This window comes from Erythrolamprus reginae, chromosome 12 (genome assembly GCF_031021105.1).
Source record: "Erythrolamprus reginae isolate rEryReg1 chromosome 12, rEryReg1.hap1, whole genome shotgun sequence".
NCBI classification, from domain to species: domain Eukaryota; kingdom Metazoa; phylum Chordata; class Lepidosauria; order Squamata; family Dipsadidae; genus Erythrolamprus; species Erythrolamprus reginae.
In genome coordinates this window covers 25,147,039-25,164,669 of record NC_091961.1, presented here as the reverse complement: position 1 = coordinate 25,164,669, position 17,631 = coordinate 25,147,039, and the positions used below count along the sequence as shown (strand labels likewise).

General features: G+C 41.9%; 1 protein-coding gene across 1 annotated transcript in view; it reads right to left on the bottom strand.

Annotated features, from left to right (window-relative positions):
* Positions 1 to 17,631, bottom strand: part of ST14 (ST14 transmembrane serine protease matriptase) — a 69,311-nt gene that overhangs the window by 47,340 nt on the left and 4,340 nt on the right. The gene's annotated exons all lie outside the window — the stretch shown is intronic.

Genomic DNA, 17,631 nt, shown 5'->3' with positions numbered 1-17,631 from the left:
CAATCTGTATAGTCTGGAGGACAGAAGGAAAAGTGGGGACATGATCGAAACATTTAAATATGTTAAAGGGTTAAATAAGGTTCAGGAAGGAAGTGTTTTTAATAGGAAAGTGAACACAAGAACAAGGGGGCACAATCTGAGGTTAATTGGGGGAAAGATCAGAAGCAACGTGAGAAAATATTATTTCACTGAAAGAGTAGTAGATGCTTGGAACAAACTTCCAGCAGACGTGGTTGGTAAATCCACAGGAACTGAATTTAAACATGCCTGGGATAAACATATATCCATCCTAAGACGAAATACAGGAAATAGCATAAGGGTAAGACTAGATAGACCATGAGGTCTTTTTCTGCCATCAATCTTCTATGTTTCTATAACTGGTTGGTCAAAAATTCTGAGATTATTTATTTTTAAGCAATTCTGTTACTATAACCAAGAGGTCCCCAAACTTGTCCACTTTAAGACTTGCAGATTTCAACTCCTAGAATTCTCCAGCCAGCTAGTCTTAAGGTGGACAAGTTTGAAGACCTCTGCTCTAACCTTATATTAAAAGTAGTATTAGTGTGTGGTCTCCCAGCCTAGTCTATCTTGAAGGGCTGACAATAAGATACTAATTTATTTATATATGGACATATATCTTTGCAAAATAATATATTTATGGCCTATGAAATGTTCCTTATGGTTCACCTCAGTTACACTGTCACTCCATGTAATGGAGAATTTGGATCATTGCTTAAAGGGGCCGAGAATTTTACTTTCAGTATTGTTTAGGTCCCAGTAGAAAAGAAGCATATTTTTTCTATGTTAAAGTTGTAGAGAAGCAAGGAGAACATCTGGACCATCAGCTCATCATGATACTAAAACAGAGAAAATCTCTGTTGGATCCATTAAGAGATCAGCTGAAAAACTTTCTGGCCTCTACTTTGGGAAAGCTATGTAAGCAACTGGCCAATACAAGCTGAATATTCAGAGAATCTGTTAAAAGATTTACTTGTCAACTTTACCTATAAGTGCAGCCTTAAAAAAAGTTCTGTTTGGGCCCACTCAGATCGGAACAAAGGAGCACTCACTTGCAGAAAATTCAAAACAAACACATCTATATTTATAAATGATTTGTACAAAACGGAGAGGGGCGGCATACAAATCTAATAAATAATAATAATAATAATAATAATAATAATAATAATAATAATAATAAAAACAAGGTCAAGCTATAATGGAACTGGCAAAGGTGCAAAAAAGGGCAACAATTATGATCAAGGAAATGGAGCACCTCCTTTATGAAACCAGGTTGCAACGCCTTGGTATCTTCAGCCTTGAAAGACTGGGGTTTAAGGGGTGACTTGGTTGAAGTGTATAAAATCATGCATGGGATAGAAAAGGTGGATAGAGAAAAATTCTTTTCTCTATCACACAATACTAGGACGAGGGGACCTTCCCTAAAGCTCATAGGTAAGAAAGCGAGGACAAATCAAGGGAAATATTTCTTCACCCAGAGGGTCATTGGTTTATGGAATTCACTTCCAGAAGAGATTGTGACAGCTGTCAGCCTTGATAGCTTCAAGGCAGGATTAGACAGATTCATGGATGCCAAGTGTGTTTGTGATTCTCTGGATGAATAATTCTAGGAGTTGAAGTCCCCAAGTCTTAAAGTTGCCAAGTTTGGGGACCTTTGCCCAAGATTTCCACAAGTTGAAGTCCACAAGTCTTAAAGTTGCTAAGTATGAAAACTTCCGATCTTGGGTTTTCTTGTTCAATGATGCAGATGCATTACAGTTAGAGATGGGAGGAATTAGGAAGAAACATAAGCGTGCAGGAGATTTCAGGTTGAATAACTGGGGAGAAGGTAGTCCACATAAGATCAAGTCTCCTAGTTTGACTCTTGCTCTAAAAATAGCCACAGAAGAAAATTAACCAGAAGATCAACCAGGACAAAAGAGAAACCAACTTTAGGAGAAAAACCAGTTTCAGGACTAGTCCATTCGTCATGAAGAAGTGACGCTCGGTGTACGTCATCAACCACTTGGGGCATCCAAGCGTGAGTATTGCTATGAGCTCATCCCAATGGCATGTACTCATTGCAGAAACGTAAAAACGACTCCCTCAATAGAAATTCCCAGAGTAAATGATTAGAAAAAGAAGAGGAGGAGACAGCCTCAATTAAAATTAGTGTTCAACCATGCAGGAAAGAGGAAAAAGAGAAGCAGTTATAATAACCCTGTAGCACAGAGATATTCAAACTTGGCAGCTATGCAATGCAGTTTGGCGGTGCCGCGGGGGAGGGCCTTCTCTGTGGATGCCCCAGCTTTGTGGAACCAACTCTCCTCCCCCCCCATATCCCACCCTGCTGGCCTTCTGAAAGGCTACGAAGACCTGGCTTTGCAGGCAGGCCTGGGGGCCATGAATTGTACATCTTTCATGGCCAAATTGTATTGACTGATATGTATGTTTTGATTGGATTGCTGAGTTGTGGGTTTTAACTGGAGCTATTGTTTTAATTTGTACTTGACTTCTTTTTATTGTTAACTAATGTATTTGGAGTGACCTACTGAGTGAATGATAAATTGAATGTTTTCAGGTTTTTAGGATCTTTTTAAGTCTTTTAACTGTAATTAATTGGATCAAATTGATTTACTATGTATTCTGTTTGTTGTGAGCCGCCCCGAGTCCACGGAGAGGGGCAGCATAAAAATCCAATAAATAAATAAATAAATAAAATATACTATACTTTTTTATATTATTGTAAGCCACCTTGAGTCCTTCGGAATTGGGCGGCACAGAAGTCAAATAGATAGATAGATAGATAGATAGATAGATAGATAGATAGATAGATAGATAGATAGATAGATAGATAGATAGATAGATAGAGGGGGTAGATAGATAGATAGATAGATAGATAGATAGATAGATGGATGGATGGATGGATGGATGGATGGATGGATGGATGGATGGATGGATGGATGGAAGGATGGATGGATGGATGGATGGATGGATGGACGGACGGACGGATGGAGAGAAATAAACTTTAAGACTTGCACATGAGCACATAATAGATGCAAACTAAATGTAAACCGCTCCAAACTCGACTGCAGAAAATACGACTTCAGCAATAGATAGATCATTGCCTGGAATGCACAACCTGACTCTGTGGTTTCTTCCCCAAACCCCCAAAACTTTAACCTTAGTCTGTCTACAGTCAACCTCTCCCCATTTCTAAGAGGTCTGTAAGGGGCGTTCATAAGTGCACCACTGTGCCTACCTATTGTCCTACTGTCCTTTTTTATCATTACTTTTTACTTACGTTATGTTTATACAAACTACTATCCTATACATGTCTGACAGATAGATAGATAGATAGATAGATAGATAGATAGATAGATAGATAGATAGATGGATGGATGGATGGATGGATGGATGGATGGATGGATGGATGGATGGATAATAAATAAATAAGTCTTAAATTTGCCAAGTCTGGGGACCCTTGCTGTAGCAGGAAGACATTGGAAGGCCAACCAACTGATCATGGTGTTTATTTCCAAAGTTCACGGTGTCAAAAAATAGGGGAATCACCCACAGAAAAAGACCACAGGGCAAGTGTCTTAACCCACAATTCAAATCTTACAAGGTCACCTCACAGACTTCGTCATTTGATTTATAGCCTTTCTCTTGCTACAAATCATGAAAAGTAATTACCTGCTATGAAAAACAAATGACTGTTGGAAGATGATTCTGGTTAATCTTTAGCAGGGCTGATCAAGAGACAGATAAAAAAGAGGAGAGAGAGAGAGAGAGACAGAGAGAGAGAGATCCAAACCAGGAAATCATTCTTCTGCCATAAATTCCCTTGTTAAACCTTTGGCTGTAACTGTATCTGTAGATAGGTCAATGGTAGCTTATCTAGTACGGTGAAGGTTTAGTTCAGAAGAAGCCCTAGACCAGGGGTAAAATCCAATTTTTTTTTACTGCAGGTTCTGTGGGTGTGGCTTGGGGGGGCGTGGCAGGGGAAGGATACTGCAAAATCCCCATTCCCTCCCCTCTCCTGGGGGGAAGGATACTGCAAAATCCCCATTCCCTCCCCTCTCCTGGGGGGAAGGATACTGCAAAATCCCCATTCCCTCCCCTCTCCTGGGAGGAAGGATACTGCAAAATCCCCATTCCCTCCCCTCTCCTGGGGGGAAGGATACTGCAAAATCCCCATTCCCTCCCCTCTCCTGGGGGGAAGGATACTGCAAAATCCCCATTCCCTCCCCTCTCCTGGGAGGAAGGATACTGCAAAATCCCCATTCCCTCCCCTCTCCTGGGGGGAAGGATACTGCAAAATCCCCATTCCCTCCCCTCTCCTGGGAGGAAGGATACTGCAAAATCCCCATTCCCTCCCCTCTCCTGGGGGGAAGGATACTTCAAAATCCCCATTCCCTCCCCTCTCTTGGGGAGAAGGATACTGCAAAATCCCCATTCCCTCCCCTCTCCTGGGGGGAAGGATACTGCAAAATCCCCATTCCCTCCCCTCTCTTCTGGTGGGGAAGGACACTGCAAAATCCCATTCCCTCCCCTCTCCTGGGGGGAAGGGAATCCCAATCCCATTCCCTCCCCTCTCCTGGGGGGAAGGATACTAAAAAATCCCCATTCCCTCCCCTCTCCTGGGGGGAAGGATACTGCAAAATCCCTATTCCCTCCCCTCTCCTGGGGGGAAGGATACTGCAAAATCCCCATTCCCTCCCCTCTCCTGGGGGGAAGGATACTAAAAAATCCCCATTCCCTCCCCTCTCCTGGGGGGAAGGATACTGCAAAATCCCCATTCCCTCCCCGCTCCTCGGGGGAAGGATACTGCAAAATCCCCATTCCCTCCCCTCTCCTGGAAATCCCCATTTCCACTCCACTTTGGGGCAGTGACAGGTCCCACCCTGTACGAATGGGATTGGTGATCCGTTAGGACTTTTTAATGGGTTCCGGAGGCTGGGCCAGCCGCGCGCACACCCAACATGTGTGTGCACACCCCCGCATAAGGTTTCACTTCTGTGCATGTGCTCAAATCATGCACAGAAGCAAAGAAAAGGCACACTTGCACCAGCCTTAGGATTCTATACTGGTAGGAAAAAGTAACTTTAAGTTACTTTATGACTGTTTTCCAAACTGATTTGGTAAAACAGACATTATGCCTACAGATTTACTTTCTCTCCTTTTGTAATCCGATGCAATCCCAGTTTGCCTTAACAGAGGGACAGAATCAAGATCCCGTACAATTCTCTAAAGCCCTGGTAAGACCCCACTTAGAATACTGCATCCATGTTTGGTCATTATATTATAAAAGACATGTGGGAGATTTTGGAAAGAATGCAGAAGAGCAGCAAAGATGATTATGGAGCTGGAGGCTAAAACAGTTGCAGGAACCGGGTATGTCTAGTCCAGTGTTTCTCAATTATTTTCTGTTATGCCCCCCCCCCCAAGGAAGAAGTAAACATTTCACACACACACATTCTCTGCGGGGGTGATTGTTTGCAATATTCAGCATGTTTCCGGTCACAATTCAAAGTGTTGGTCATCACCTATAAAGGCCTTCATGGCACCGGATCAGGGTATCTACGAGACTGCCTTCTGCCACACGAATCCCAGCGACTGGTTAGGTCCCACAGAGTGGGCCTTCTCCAGGTCCCGTCAACAAAACAATGTTGTTTGGCGGGGCCCAGGGGAAGAGCCTTCTCTGTGGCGGCCCCGACCCTCTGGAACCAACTGCCCCCGGAGATTAGAATTGCCCCCACCCTCCTCGCCTTTCGTAAGCTCCGAAAAACCCACCTCTGCAGTCAGGCATGGGGGAACTGAGATATTCTTTCCCCCTAGGCCTGTACAATTTATGCATGGTATGTTTGTTTGTATGTATGTATGTATGTATGTATGTATGTATGTATGTATGTATGTATGTAAATAAATAAATAAATAAATAAATAAATGAAGTAAGTAACTTATCAGCGTGATTGCAGTATAATTGTTTAAGTGATGCCTTAATTTATTTGGCTTCATGCTCTCCACTGCCAACATTTTTAGACACAGTAAACATACCAGTCTTTCCTCTTCTCCCACTATAGTCACAGTGAAGCTAAGTGCTACATACACTTCATCATATTTTCTCATCTTAGCTTTCGGGAGACTTATTGTCTCATTATCTCCGTCTCTCTCCTCCTTTCTTTTCATCCCTGTTAAATATATTTTCCATGGTGTCTCTTAAGGGTTTGTTATATGCACATCATATCTCCTACTCTGCGATGTGTGCTATTGTTCGGTGCAAAAAAGCCCTACTCCCTGCAGCAAAAAAAAGCACATTCCGCAGGGTCACACGCCACCCCCCCGGAATCGCTCCGCGCCCCCCAGGGGCCCCGCCCCTCTATTTGAAAAACACTGCTCTAGTCTAATGAAAAGGACTAGAGGTGACATGATAGCAGTGTTCCAATATTAACACAAAGAAGAAGGGGTCAATCTATTTTCCAAAGCACCAGAAGGCAAGATAAGAAGCAATGGATGGAAACTATTCAAGAGGAAAACCAACCTGTATCTAAGGGGACATTTCCTAACAGTGAGTACAATTAACCAAGTAGGACAGCTTGCCTCCAGAAGTTGTGGATGCTCCATCACAGGAGACTGGACAGTCTGCAATGGTATAGGGTCTCTTGTTTGAGCAGGGGGTTGGACTAGAACAGTGTTTCCCAACCTTGGCCACTTGAAGATATCTGGACTTCAACTCCCAGAATTCCCCAGACAGCAAATGCTGGCTGGAGAATTCTGGGAATTGAAGTCCAGATATCTTCAAGTGGCCAAGGTTGGGAAACACTGCACTAGAAGACCTCAAAGGTTCCTTCTAATTCTGATATTCTGTTGTTTCTTATATACTGACACAGATGACTATATTATTGACTTGGGCGATTGTCAACAGATATAAAACATTTACAGCAACCTGGCAGGTAGAACACAACCGTTGACCTGGCACGTAGCCACAATCCTACATTTATCCCTGCAAGTCCTTCAATAAAGAATCAAACCCCCGAATTTTTGCTTCCTGGTGAGTTTATCTATGTCACATTCGCTTTGTTCAATGGGCTCTTCAAAAATGTTACATCTCTTTTATTTACAGTAGATTCTGGTCCATCAGAAGGAGCTAGCAAGTCCTTCTTTCCAGATCTGTATTGGAACTTACACACAAAGCCCACACCAAATCCTCTTGTCTAATCTTAAAACAATTTACTTAACAGAGAAACCCCACAGATTTTAGTGGCGGTTTATTACCAAACTAATAAGGAAATTTAACTACAAGTCCTTTTTTAAAATATAGTCTAGAAATATACTAAAACCAGAGGGATATAAATAATGCAGGAAGCAATAGGAAACATTCAAGTGAAATCCATTGCCCAAATCAAGGAGGATAAAATCCTCATTTTACAAGTCATAGCCCTCTTTATTTCAAAGCGCATCACTTCATTTAAAATGATTCTATTTATTCCAGACTGCAACCGACCAAATTTGCTTGCAAAGAATGCTTTTCCTCCATATAGATGGTACCAAAATTCAAACACACAAGGTTGCAAAGAAGGTTTAAGCTAAGAGAGATAGCATTTGCATTATCCAGTGTCTGAATAAGAGTTTCCTATCCTTCACCAATACTAACAGGTGTCTGGAAATAAACCTGCAAAGCCCTTTTTTTTTTCCTCTGCAGCCACAATACCCGAAGTTAGATATAAAACCTAATTAAAATCACAGTTGGCAAGAACTGGAAAACACGTCGGTTATATATCAGCGGGTTGTTTACATTCTGGGTGTGCGTTTGACAAGGAGCAATTCGATTTGAGCTATACTCTTTCTGGCTGTCCGTATGAGTCAGATTAAACAAAAATAGGTCATGTTTCCCCTACCTGCAGTTATGTGCTAAGCTAGGCTGCTCCTAGCTGGAGGCAAGATTGAAAGAATGACTTTGTGTAGGTAGCTCAACACCATGACGGGTGAGAATTTTGGAGACCTGGATTCAAAACTCTGTTCTACTCATGGCGTCTATGGTCCAACTGTTCAGCCTTCCATCCTTCCAAGGTTTTACTTATAATAACAACAGAGTTGGAAGGGACCTTGGAGGTCTTCTAGTCCAAGACCCTACACTACTTCAGACAAATGGTTATCCATTTGTAAGAACCTAAGAAGAGCCCTGCTGAATCAAGCCAAAGCCCATCGAGCCCAGCATTCGGCATCACACAGTGGCCCACAAATTGTCCATGGGGATCTTGAGCAGAAAGAGAAGGCAAGACCCTCCCTTTCCCCTGACCCCCCAACAAATGATACTCAAGGGAATCCTGCCTGCCTCAAGCAACATAGAGGCGGCACATGGACATCCGTTTCAATAACCAATTCAATTGTCAGGAGGGAAGTGTTTTTAATAGGAAAGTGAACACAAGAACAAGGGAGCACAATCTGAGGTTAGTTGGGGGAAAGATCAGAAGCAGCACGAGAAAATATTATTTTACTGAAAGAGTAGTGGATCCTTGGAACAAACTTCCAGCAGACGTGGTTGGTAAATCCACAGTCACTGAATTTAAACATGCCTGGGATAAACATATATCCATCCTAAGATAAAATACAGGAAATAGTATAAGAGCAGACTAGATGGACCATGAGGTCTTTTTCTGCCGTCAATCTCCTATGTTTCTATGTTATCCAACCTATTCTTAAAAATTTCCAAACGTTGGTAAAATGAGGACCCAGTTTTTAGGGGACAAGATGCTGACTCTGTACAAGTAGTTGTACATTTACAACGGTTCATTTAGTGGCCAATCAAAGTTACAACGACACTAAAAAAGAAAAGGCAACTTTTATCCATTTTTCAGCCTTACCAACTTTGTAGCATGCCCATGACATGTAATCAAAATTCAGATGGATTTATTTATGTATTTATTGGATTTCTATGGCTCCCCTCTCCGAGGACCTGGGGTGGCTTACAACATATTAAAAACAGTCGGTTACAATAAGTTAAATCCAATTAATTAAAATTACATAGACTATCTAAAATCAATCAATTACACCCATTCGTACAGCAACCATACAATCACTCATTGGCTAGGGGCTAAATTCTAATCGGCCAAGGCCCGGCATAAATGAGTCTTAAGACTCTTGTGGAAGGCAAGGAGGGTGGGGGCAGTACGAATCTCCAGGAGGAGTTGATTCCAGAGGGCCGGAGCCCCCACAGAGAAGGCTCTTCTCCTAGGCCCTGCCAAGCGACATTGTCTAGTAGTTGATGGGACCTGGAGAAGGCCGATTCTGTTGGACCTAATCTGATTCTTATTTAATATTAATAATAATAATAATAATAATAATAATAATAATAATAATAATAATAATTTATTAGAGTTGTATGCCGCCCCCCTCCGAAGACCATTTACCATTACTATTTCTCATTTAACCATGATATTTTATCATGGTTTATTCTGATTCCCGAAAGCCCTAGAGACCCTTAATCTCAATCCTGTAGATTAAAATCCTTAATCTCGAAGATTGAAGACCTCAATTGTCTTTTTTCACAATTCAGTGGCTACTTTGACAGTTTCAGTCAGAAAACTTTTTATTAAAAATTCCAAATGGAAATTTGCAAAAAAATCAAATGCCTAAGCCTAAGGCATCCCTATCAAAGTAGAAATTAGTTAGATATGGCTACAAATTAATCCTTTTTTTTAATCTTTTGTAAAAGAAGAGAAATTTTGCAAGACTTCTTTTCCATCTCTGCCCATCAAAGCAAGGAGCGTTCTGAGTTGGTTTAGTTTTTCAACATTAGTCAACTCTCTTCCCCCACTGCTTAGATTCAGTTAAATGAATTGTAAACCTTTCCCCCCAAAATAGTGCATTTAAAAACATTCTAACCAGAATAAATCAATTAGTGGTTTTCTGGCTTTTGCAACATCTCCAACATATCCATGTAAACACGCATCTTATAAATCAGGCTACGCAGATATACAAGCTAATTCCCTCATTGCCTTTGCCAAGATAGACTAAACAAATGATGAAAGTGGTCAGGAATGAGAAACAAAGGAAAGGATCTGTTTAAAGAGAAAGATTTTTTATCCATTTAAGAAGAGAAAGAAGACCAGTTCTAGACATGGGTCTTGGGTCTGAGCCAATACAACATAGGACCAACATTTGACAAAACACGCATGGGTGCAAATCACTTTGATTAAATTTACTTAATCCTACGTAGCTTCTGCTCCAACAATCTCATATTACTAACTAGAACATACAAACTTTCGCCAGACCAATCCTTGAATACAGCTCAGCTGTCTGGAACCCACCTTGCATTTTGGATATAAACACTATAGAAAATGTCCAGAGATACTTTACTAGAGGAGCTCTCCACTCCACTCGCAACAGAATACCCTACGCAACTAGACTTACAATTCTAAGTTCAGAAAGCTTACAACTACATCACCTTAAACACTATCTAAGCATAGCCCATGAAATCATATGCTACAACGTCCTTCCTGTCAATGACTACTTCAGCGTCAACCACAACAACACATGAGCACACAACAAATACAAACTTAATGTAAACCGCTCCAAACTCGACTGCAGGAAATACGACTTTAGTAACCGAGTAGTTGATGCATGGAACTCACTAGCAGACTCTGTAGTATCATCTCCTAACGCCCAAAACTTTAGATTATCTACTGTTGACCTCTCCCGATTCCTAAGAGGTCAGTAAGGGGCGTGCATAAGCGCACCAGCGTGTCTTCCATCCCCTGTCCTAACATTTCTTTTATTTTTTTTACTAGTATCATGTATATGAATATTCTTATATCTAATGTTTCCTTTTATTTTTTACTAGTATCATGTATAAGAATATTATTATATCTTTACATACCTCCAATACGTACCTGACAAAACAAATAAATAGAGCAAGCTTCCTGTAGGAACAGGATACTATTGATGCTTATTTGAATGGCTAACAAAAGTTGTTGGTAGCAACCCCATAATTATTAGATGGAAAGGTCTTTCTTGTATTGGTAAAAAGGAGAGAGAGAGAAAGAGAGAGAAAGGGGGAAGGGAGGGAGGAAAGAAAGAAAGAAAACAGCATTTGAGCAAATGTCCATGGGAACTTGTTATTGCAAGAAAAAGGACTATGTATAACAACTGTGTACTATATACATACTATATACAAGGACAATGTATAATGGTATAGACTTCAGCAGTGGTCCCCAACGTTTTTTCCACCAGGGACCAGTTTCAGCAAGACAATTTTTCTATGGCCCAGTGGGGGCGGAAAGGGGCGTGGTTGGGGGCGGGATTAAGCATGGGGGTGCTGGTCCTCCCCGCCCCTCTTTCCCGCCATTGTCTTGTGGCCGGCAGAACCTGCCTCCCAAGCCCTCTTGCCCAGCGGGAGCTAAGCGCTGGAGAAAGGGGGTCAGGCTGGCCCTCCTGCCTCCCCCCAGCCAAAAACGTAAAAGCGCCCCGCAGCAGAAGCCAAAAGAGGCTTGAGCCTCTCGGTCCTTCCCGCCCCTCTGTCCCATCCATCGTCCTGTGGCCGGCAGAACCTGCCTCCCGAGGCCTCTTGCCCGGCGGGAGGCGAAGCGCTGGAGCGAGGGGGTGGCGGCATGAGGGCCGGCAGCTGCTGACTCCACGGACCGGTGCAACATGCCCCGCGGCCTGGTACTGGTCCGCGGCCCGGTGGTTGGGGACCCCTGGACTAGAGGCTATGAATAAAATAACATTGTAGGAAAAATTGTTCTTGCTTTCCTGGTTACTTGTAGAATTAAAGTAACCTTTTAAAAATCTGCCATTATTATTTCATGGCATTTCTGAATCTGCCATTATTTCATGGCCGCCATCTAGAGAAGTGGTCAGAAACTAGAGGAGTCGGGATAACTTTCCACGAGATTTCCAGCCTGCATAGACAATGGCTAATTCCTCAAGAATCCCACAAGATCAGATAGGAACACCAATCTAATCTAAGAGTTGCGAGATGGCTTTGTGCATCTCAGCAGGTGATAACACCTGACCAACTTCACCGAGCTTGGAAAACGAAACAATGGTTCATCCAGGTAGTTCTTGATCTGGGAGAACATTAGAAAGACTCCGACATCTATCTCTTAAGAGAAGACAACGGTAAACAACTTATCTATGCTGCCAAGCAAACTTGATTATTCCCCGGAAAGAAGTTCTCCCCAACAGACAACATTAAGAAGGTATGAAGAAAATGTGGGTCAACATGAACAGCTAGAGCATCTCAACCCATATCGCATCTCAGACATTAACACCCTTGAAAATGTTCAAAGAGGGGCGGCATACAAATCCAATAAATAAATAAATAATACTTCACAAGAAGAGCCCTTCATTCCTCCACTCGAAACAGAATACCCTACAAAACGTGGGTCTTGAAAGCTTAGAACTGCGACGCCTTAAACATGATCTAAGTATTGCCCACAAGATCATATGCTGCAATGTCCTGCCTGTCGGCGACTACTTCAGCTTCAACCACAGCAACACAAGAGCACACAACAGATTCAGACATTAACACCCTTGAAAATGTCCAAAGATACTTCACCAGAAGAGCCCTTCACTCCTCCACTCGAAACAGAATACCCTACGAAAATAGACTAACAATCCTGGGCCTACAAAGTTTAGAACTAAGACGCCTTAAACAAGATCTAAGTATTGCCCACAAGATATATGCTGCAATGTCCTGCCTGTCAGCGATAACTTCAGCTTCAACCACAACAACACAAGAGCACCCAACAGATTCAAGCTTAATATTAACCGCTCCAAACATGACTGTAAAAAATATGACTTTAGTAATTGGGTTGTCGAAGCGTGGAACTCCTTACCGGACTCGATAGTATCATCCCCTAACCTCCAACATTTTACTCTTAGACTATCCACGGTTGACCTCTCCAGATTCCTAAGAGGTCAGTAAGGGGCACACATAAGCGCACTAGAGGGCCTTCCGTCCCCTGTCCTATAGTCTCTCCTATATCTTGTATTTCTTCTCTACTATATCCTCTATAACCTTCATTGTGTATTATTGTGTATTGGACTAACTAACTAACTAACTAAATAACTAGACCCAGGTCTTCCTTTCTTTAAGCCTCAGTGTTGGAAGTCCACCAATGGAGAGGTTTGTTTTGCAAGCTACATCTTTAATGAACCCCTTAAAATGTTGAAACTACAGTCGTGTTAATTAAGGAAAACCTACACTTTTCTTTTAAAGGGATTCTTTGCTAGCCTCGCCCACCGAGGAGCCAATGTTCAACTTTCACTCTACTACTCCAACTGGAAAGTCTGCTTACAACGAAACAAGGAACCTTCTGACCTTAACAAATGTCAATGGGTTCTTTCTTTTTTTTTGAGCAACTTCAGAACACCAAAGAGGGGGAAGGGGAGGAATCCACATCTAGGGATCTACATTCAGTAGATCACTCAGATCAAGGCTATGTCACACTGAACTCAGCTATTATAGAATAGAATAGAATAGAATAGAATTTTATTGGCCAAGTGTGATTGGACACACAAGGAATTTGTCTTGGTGCATATGCTCTCAACGTACATAAAATAAAATATACATTTGTCAAGAATCATGTGGTACAACACTTAATGATTGTCATAGGGGTCAAATAAGCAATGAAGAAGCAATATTAATAAAAAATCTTAGGATATACGCAACAAGTTATAGTCATACAGTCAACATGGGAGGAAATGGGTGATAGGAATGATGAGAAAAACTAGTAGAATAGAAGTGCAGATTTAGTAGAAAGTCTGACAGTGTTGAGGGAATTATTTGTTTAGTAGAGTAATGGCATTCGGGAAAAAACTGTTCTTGTGTCTAGTTGTCTTGGTGTGCAGTGCTCTGTGGCGACGTTTTGAGGGTAGGAGTTGAAACAATTTGTGTCCAGGATGTGAGGGGTCAGTAAATATTTTACCCGCCCTCTTTTTGACTCGTGCAGTATACAGGTCCTCAATGGAAGGCAGATTGGCAGCAATTGTTTTTTCTGCAGTTCTGATTCTCCTCTGAAGTCTGTGTCGGTCCTGTTGGGTTGCAGCACCAAACCAGACAGTTATAGAGGTGCAGATGACAGACTCAATGATTCCTCTATAGAACTGAATCAGCAGCTCCTTGGGCAGTTTGAGCTTCCTGAGCTGGCGCAGAAAGAACATTCTTTGTTGTGCTTTTTTGATGATGTTTTTGATGTTAGGTGACCATTTTAGGTCTTGAGATATGATAGAACCTAGAAATTTGAAGGTCTCTACTGTTGATACTGTGTTGTCTAGTATTGTGAGAGGTGGAAGGGTTTCTCTTAAAGTCTACCACCATTTCTACGGTTTTGAGTGTGTTCAGTTCCAAAAACATCTAAAACCCATATCATTAAAAACCATACAACTCAGTCATACCATTCATAAACCATAATAGCCTGGGGATCTCTCATTTACACCATGCCTGGCGACATAGATGGGTCTTCAATAACTTATGAAAGGCAAGGAGGGTGGGAGCAGTTCTAATCTCCGGGGGGAGTTGATTCCAGAGGGCGGGGGCCGCCACAGAGAAGGCTCTTCCCCTGGGGCCCGCCAGACGACATTGTTTAATCGACGGGACCCAGAGAAGGCCAATTCTGTGGGACCTTATTGGCTGCTGGGATTTGTGCAACAGAAGATGGTCCCGAAGCTCCTGGTATCTTCGTTGTTGTCTTGTAACAAGGAAATGACTTGTGGCTTCTTATTTATTTTATTTATTTATTTGTCAGCAAGTGCAAGGAAACAGGACACATGGGGGAAAAGGCACAAAATATGAATATAAGGAAGCAAAACATACATATTAACATATATGGTGGGAATGCCACAAAGCAAGGGATTATTGGGAGAAAATTAGACAATGTCTGAAAGAGATTTTAGAAATAAAATCCGACTATTTTTGTTAGGAATAACCATCGACAAATACGAGGAAAAAAAATTATACTTAATGTGACATATTTTAAATGTGGCAAGAATAGCCTATGCCCAGAAATGGAATAATAAAGATGCTCCTACAGAGGAAGATGCAATATTTAAATACCTTATTTAAAATTTTAAAATGCGCAGAGATGGACAGACTGACGTTAGAGTTAAAGGAGTTAAAGTTAAAGGACAAATTGAATACAGATTATTTTGAAACCTGGAATGAATTATATAATTGGAGAGAGAAGAAAACCAAGATTAAAGGCTAGAAAGTATGATGGAGATGTTCTAAATGAATTGAAAGTTAAACAGATATTGGAAAAATTAATGGGGGGGTATGAAGGAATAACCAATCTAATATACTGAATGGACCGTTATGTACCTTTCCTTTCTTTTTGTTATCCGTCTGTATTATATTGTTATGCATATGTTATGTTTTTAAAATGTTTTATAAATAAAAAATGTTTAATTAAAAAGAAGAAGCAACACATAGCCATAAACACATGAGTACAGTGGTACCTGTACTTAAGAACACCTCTACTTAAGAACTTTTCTAGATAAGAACCGGGTGTTCAAGATTTTTTTGCCTCTTCTTAAGAACCATTTTCTACTTAAGAACCCGAGCCCAGAAAAATCTCCATGGAAATTTGAGAGTGGCACGAAGGCCCGGCTGGTTTCCTGCCATTTCCCCTGGGTTTCTCTCTCTGGTGCAGTGTAAGGCAGGCAGCCTTGCGCCGGGTGTATGGGAGGCACGTGCTCCTCCTCGCCGCCTGAGAGTCCCTCTCTTTTTTTTAAGCCTTAAAGTTTTGGATTTTTTTTATTCCCTCCTCTTCTTCCTCCTCCTCCTCCCACCCAAATTCCGAGCTTTTATTTCTTTCCTAATGGGTTTGCATGCATTATTTGCTTTTACATCGATTCCTATGGGAAAAAATTGCTTCTACTTAAGAACTTTTCTGCTTAAGAACCTGGACATGGAATGAATTAAGTTCTTAAGTAGAGGTACCACTGTATATACTAGTGGGTACAGTAGGACAGGGATAGCAGGCACGCTGGTGCTCTTATGCATGTCCCCTTAGGGACCTCTTAAGAAATGTGTAAGGTTCACAGTAGACAATAGAGTTTACTACTCTATTGCAGAAGTCATATTTTCTGCAATCAAGTTTTATTTATTTATTATTATTTATTATTTATTAGATTTGTATTTTATTTAATTTTGGGGTGGATTACATTCAGTTTGCATCTATTGATAGCCCTAGTGTTATTGTGATTGAAATTAAAAGTAGTTATTAACAGGTAGGACGTTAAGGTAGATGATCTTGTATACTAAGCGTAGGTCGGAACATAGACGGCGTATTTCAAGATTACCTAAAATTTCAAGTGGAATAAGGAATTTTATTGCAAGCAGAGGAGTTCTTCTAGGATGTTCTTTCATCTTTTCCATTTAACAAAAACAACAACAACAACAACAGAGTTGGAAGGGACCTTGGAGGTCTTCTAGTCTAACCCCCTGCTCAGGCAGGAGACCCTACATTGCTTCACACAAATGGTTATTCAACATCTTTTTAAAAACATCAAGTGTTGGAGCATTTACAACTTCTGGAGGCAAGGCGTTCCACTGATCAATCGTTCTAACTATCAGGAACTTTCTAAGTTCTAAGTTGCTTCTCTCCTTGATTAATTTCCACCCACTGCTTCTTGTCCTAACTTCAGGTGTTTATCCTACAGCCTGGGGATTTCAGGGTAACCTCGCATTCAGAGATGAACTTAACTAGTTTCTGAGCCCAGACAAGTTACTAAGTGCTAAGAATTTTAGGAGGGGGGAAAAGAAGGCAAACTTTCCATGCTTATCCAATGCCATTCTAGTTTTGATGATGAAAGCATGAGGCAAGTCTTTATTTGACTGCATTGATGAGAAAGGCTCATTAACATAAGATTAAATCTAGTCTTGTTACTAAACCCACAGATCGGCCGGGGTGTGTGTGTAAAATCCAGAAGGTTTTGGAGAATCAGTAGCTGAAATTTTGAGTAGTTTGGAGAACCGGCAAATACTACCTCTGGTTGGCCCCAAAATGGGGAGGGAATGGAGATTTTGCAATACCTTTCCCCTACCATGCCCACACAGCTCACATTAGAGAAACATCTTTCAGCTGTGGCAAGGGGGGTGTTTGCCCAGGTTCGCCTGGTGCACCAGTTGCGGCCCTATTTGGACCGGGAGTCACTGCTCACAGTCACTCATGCCCCCATCACCTCGAGGCTCGACTACTGTAATGCTCTCTACATGGGGCTACCTTTGAAAAGTGTTCGGAAACTTCAGATCGTGCAGAATGCAGCTGCGAGAGCAATCATGGGCTTCTCTATGTATGCCCATGTTACTCCAACACTCCGCAGTCTGCACTGGTTGCCGATCAGTTTCCGGTCACAATTCAAAGTGTTGGTTATGACCTATAAAGCCCTACATGACATCGGACCAGGATATCTGCGAGACCACCTTCTGCCGCACGAATCCCAGCGACCGGTTAGGTCCCACAGAGTTGGCCTTCTCCGGGTCCCGTCGACTAAACAATGTCGTCTGGCGGGACCCAGGGGAAGAGCCTTCTCTGTGGTGGCTCCGACCCTCTGGAACCAGCTCCCCCCCCCGGAGATTAGGATTGCCCCCACCCTCCTTGCCTTTCGTAAACTCCTTAAAACCCA